This window comes from Odocoileus virginianus, chromosome 21 (assembly GCF_023699985.2).
Source record: "Odocoileus virginianus isolate 20LAN1187 ecotype Illinois chromosome 21, Ovbor_1.2, whole genome shotgun sequence".
NCBI lineage: Eukaryota > Metazoa > Chordata > Mammalia > Artiodactyla > Cervidae > Odocoileus > Odocoileus virginianus.
The window spans coordinates 51162067-51167531 of NC_069694.1; the positions used below are offsets into that span (position 1 = coordinate 51162067).

Sequence of the window (5465 nt, forward strand, 5' to 3'; positions counted from 1 at the left end):
TCTAAAATACAATTCATTACTGCAGTTTCAATTTATTTCTTCCTGAACATTTTTCTGTGTTGATTGGGAACAATTAGTGTTCTTTGACTTGAAACTTATATGCTTGAATTTCAACATCAGAAGAGTGAGCGTAGAACATGCCATAGAATTATGCAGGGAGCTTAACATCCCCTGGAGACACTGATAAGATCTTTTGTTGGTAGGATCTGACAGGGTCATAGAGGAGGGCTTTGGATCAGTAGAGAAAAGACCTCAGTTCTAGTTCTAACTCTGTCAATGAGTATTTGACTTCGGATAAATAATAAAATTTAATGTGACAATCATTATGGCCATGACAAGCTAAAATAGCCTCTCATTCTAAAACTTCTGTGCAAACACATAGAAGTATTTATACTACAGTCCACTAGTAACTGTATTAGACTATCATAAATATAATTTTCTTTTTTTTTCTTTTATGGGTATGCATTTTCTCCAAAAAGTATATTTAAGTATTACATTTTTTTCAAATTTTGTTTTAAGTATAGTTGATTTACAATATTATAGTTTCAGTTATATAACAGTACTTAAGTATTTTTCCAGATTATACTCCATTTAAAATTATTGTAGAATATTGGCTATATTTCCTGTGCTGTATCATATCCATTTTTTAAATTTTATCTTATTTTTTAATGTTTTATTAGAGCATAACTGCTTTACAATGCTGTGGTGGTTTCTGCTATACATCAGTGAAAATCAGCCATAATTATGTCTCCTCCCTCACCTCCCTGCCTATCCATTTTATACAGAGTAGTTTGTATCTCTCAGCTCCCTATCCCTATTCTGCCTCTCTCTATCCTTTCCACAGATAGTAATCACCAGTCTGTTCTCTATACCTGTAAGTTTGTTTCTGTTTTGCCATATTCATTCATTTGTTTTATTTAAAAAATCTAAGCTCCATTTTAATTTTTATTTTGTTGGAGTATAGTTACTGAAAAATATTATATAAGTTGTTGTTTAGTTACTAAGTAGTGTCTAATTTTTTTGTCATCCCATGGATGGCAGCCCACCAGGCTTGTCTGTCCATGGGATTTCCCAGGCAAGAATCCTGGAGTGGGTTGCCATTTCCTTCTTCAGGGGGTCTTCCTGACCCAGGGATTGAACCCAGGTCTCCTGCATTGCAGGCAGATTCTTTACCACTGAGCCACCTGGGAAATCCATTATATAAGTTACAGGTACAATACAGTGATCTGCAATTTTTAAAGGTGAGAGTTGGACTATAAAAAAAGCTGAGCACCAAAGAATTGATGCTTTTCTCTGATGATTAGTGATGTACAGCATTTTTTTCATGTGCTTATTGACCATCTGTGTGTCTCCTCTAGAAAAGATCTACTCCAACCCTCTGCCCATTTTCTAATCAAGCTGTTGTTTTCTTGATATTGGGTTGTATGAGCTGTTTATATATTTTGGATATTGGGCATATTATTTGCAAATAGTCTCTTATTCCGTAGGTTTCAGGAAACCAGCTAGAAGCCTGGGCAGTTTCAGTCTGTTTTCTCTGCCATGTTTTGGGAATAAACAAGTCTGTGCATCCTCTTCACACACAGAGTCTAGGTTTTATTACAGTCCTTCTGTAGGCCCACTGGTTTTCAAACCAGCTAAGAGGACATGTGCTCTCAGTGCTGGACCCCAGAGCTCGGGCACCCAACACGTGGATGGAACCATTCACTCCCTAGGTAGAATCTGTGAGTCCTGTATTCCCTCTCCTCTCCTGTGTCCTCTCCCAGAGGTACAGGTCCTGACCTGTTTGTTTCCCTTCCCTTCCTACCCAATTCACCTTGGATTTTTCATACAGTCTTTGTTGTAGAAACCTCTTTCATCCGGTCTCCAGTCAATTTTCAGTGAGAATTGCTCCACATGTAGATGTGTTTTTGATGTGTTCATGGAAGTAGATGAGCTCTGTGTCCTGCTCTGCCATCTTGACCACCTTCATCCATAAATAAAATTTTTAATGGTGATAGTGTTTAAGTTTTCAAAGTTATTTTAAAAACATTTTAATAATAACCACCTTAAACAATTTACATTAGTTTATGTATGGCAACTCTACTGTTAAAAATCTTTACACTTAAAATTTCCCCAACGCCTTTCGCCCATGAGTATGCTCAGGCTTCAGAGGAGGCTTGCTTCCCGTGTCCTTCGCTGTGGCAAAAAGAAGGTCTAGCTGGACCCCAGTGAGACTAATGAACTCGCCAATGCCAACTCCCGCCAGCAGATCCGGAAGCTGATCAAAGACGGGCTGATCATCCGGAAGCCTGTGGCTGTCCTTTCCCGGGCTCGATGCCGCAAAAATACCTTGGCTCGGTGGAAGGGCAGGCATATGGGTATAGGTAAGCGAAAGGGTACTGCCGGTGCTCGAATGCCTGAGAAGGTAACCTGGATGAGGAGGACGAGAGTTCTGCGCCGGCTGCGCACGGGAAACCGTGAATCCAAGACGACTGACCACCACATGTATCAGAGCCTGTACCTGAAGGTGAAGGGTAACATGTTCAAAAACAAGCGGATTCTCATGGAACACACCCACACGCTGAAGGCAGACAAGGCTCGCAAGAAGCTTCTGGCGGACCAGGCTGAGGCCCGCAGGTCGAAGACCAAGGAAGCCGGCAAGCGCCCTGAGGAGCGGCTGCAGGCCAAGAAGGAGGAAATCATCAAGACTGTCCAAGGAGGAAGAGACCAAAAAATAAAGTTCTCCCCCTCTTCTCTGTACATAGTGGCCTCAACAATTGCATAGATCACTCATTCAATAAAAAACAAGACTTCATCTGCCTAAAAAAAAAAAAAAAAAAAAAAAAAAAATTCCCCTCAACATTTAGTTTTTAAGTAGAAGTAATCATTTTGCATCAATTCATTCGTTCAGTGCCATAGTTTTATATACTTTCCCTCTGTCCCCTCTTTTTCACATTTACTCAATGTTGAATGTATATTATGAGTTGAAAACTATGATGTTACACATATTATTTTATTAAATACTTTAAATTTTCACAACGATGTCTAACCGTCACAAGAATGTAAGAAGGAAACAAAATATCAAAGGTAATTTTAAAATGAGAAAGATGAGGACATCATATGCATTTTAAATAAGCTAAGTTTGTGAACATGAAATGAACTTTGAATTTATGCAAGGGAAGAAGAAGACAATATTTTTACAGAAAGAAAAGCAGGGACTAAGAATCCCTTACACTCATAAATTCTAGTCATATTGCTCTCACTACAATTTTTAAGTTTAGTGCAAGAGTCCGTTAAATGTTGCTGACAAGACCTGATTAAAAATTGACAGAGGCCATAGATGTTTAATGGCTGGCACTTACACTACTCTTAATTTTGTTTCTCTATGAAGAATGTATGAGGAAGAAAGCCTTATTGAGTGAAATCTAGGCCAAGCAAACATATGGTGGTGGAATTTCTTTTAGATGAAGTAATTTAAAACTGAGATTCTCAGAGAAGAATTTTTTTCCCTAAAGACTTTTATAACAGTATCCTTAAAATTTGGTCATGACAAACTGGAGAAAATGATCCTTTAAAACCTGAAAATATGCTCAATTCACTTCTCTGAAATCAGTCCTGGGAAAATATCCATATCATTTTGGAATAGCAAACAGATTTGTCTGGTGGAATTTTGCCAGAAGAGAAGTAATGTAGACAAGTTATGCTTTATTGTGGAAACATGAAGCACCCTTCTCTGCTAATGATTCATGAACAGGAAGATGAGGCATCCTTACAGCTATTACCTCCTCTCTTCAGCTGAAATACCATGCTGTTCACGTCACTGTATACATGTTCACATTGGCTTAAATGTGTTGTCACCGTATGTTATTATACACAATCATTAGACTCCTATTTGAAACAAAACAAAACAAAATACCATTACATCACAAAGCACCAAGTCTGTTAACTATTAATTCAACCTAGCTGAACTTCCACATTAATATTACCTTGGTAGTGTTACTAAGATAAATTTTATTTAAACAAAGCAAGCATTTGCAAGACTTGCTTAATTCTCTGCCACTTAATAGCTAGACGTTATTATTACAATGAATAGCATTAGTAATAACAATTATCATACAATTGCCCCTTATAGGAAAATGATCACTGTGTTCACCATATGGTATTAAATAAGGTACTTTGCTTCTATCATCTCATTTAATCTTTCAAACATTTCCAGAATGCTATTTTACATATGAGGAAATTACAGCACAGAGTTTAAGCATGTGGCCAAAGTCACACAACTAAGAATTAACAGAGCTGTGATCCAAGCACGGGAAGCCTTAGTACAGGTCAAAGCAGTAGGAGAAGGCTTGTCGGAGGAAGCACCTGTTAAACCATTTTAAAAGCTAGTCATGATTTGATGAGGAGAATACAGTTCTGATGTGTGGAATAATATGGCCACTAAAGGGGGCCACCAAGGCAGAAAATGTGTGGGAAATACATGTGTATGAACAAACTTGAGAGATGGATGGTAAAGAATACAGAGAAAAATCCTACACCACTGAAACAATACAATGATTGTCTCTGCAAGAAAAAAGTTAATTAGTATCAGGCTAATATAATTACTTGGAAAAAATATCTCTCAAGTTTTGAAGGGAAAAATCTTTGAAGAAGATTACCTATATTTCATGTATGAGGACAACTGACAGATATTTGCAGAAATTTGTGAAATGACAAAGCATGTCACTCTCATAGTCACCCTGGAGAAAAAAAAAAAGAGAATCCCTGAAAAAATTTGCTAACTGAGGGAACAAAGCTCTCAAGATTGGGTCGGGTGTGCTTAGTAGAAAGAAATCAGGGATGAGAGCAGTGAAACTTAAAGCTGTTGTATAAAAGTTTTTAATATTATTTAAAATAATGCAGATGTCAAATAGCTCATAAAAGTAAAGATAAATAGTGTAAAGTAGTAATAAAATCCAAGATAAGTTCTTGAATCATTCCAAGAAAACAACAACAAAAAAGAGATATTAAGGAGGTGATTAGGGATAAAATAAAGTTTTATTTCAAAATGAGCAGTGAGTAGTTATGCTTCCTTCTGAATAATATTAGAAAAATACATGTTCATATTTTAAAATATGAAGATTATTATTAATAGAATTATTATTATTAAAATTATTATTGTTAAAATATAACACATAACATTAAAAAACAGCGTGAGTTCAACAACCATGTATAATACATGAAGATAAAAATAAAAAAGCATAAAAATTGCTGAGGAAATAAAAAATAAAATCACAAGTAAGTTAACTTGTACAGTTTTACAATAAATATGATTGAGTACAGATTCTTATAAATGTTATACAATAATTCAATTATATGCTATAATGAAATAAAAATGAAATGTCACCCTAAAAGAAAATTGAAGTGAATATTGAAAATATTACCCAGTCATTGAAAGCAGAAGGAAATTAAAGGCAGCAATAATAATAACAGAACATATAATAATT

The 5465-nt window shown here is 35.9% G+C and overlaps 1 pseudogene; it reads left to right on the forward strand.

Moving 5' to 3' along the window:
• The first annotated feature begins 2128 nt into the window (after window positions 1-2128).
• On the forward strand, window positions 2129-2717 carry LOC110134603 (large ribosomal subunit protein eL19-like; annotated as a pseudogene).
• Window positions 2718-5465: the final 2748 nt, after the last annotated feature.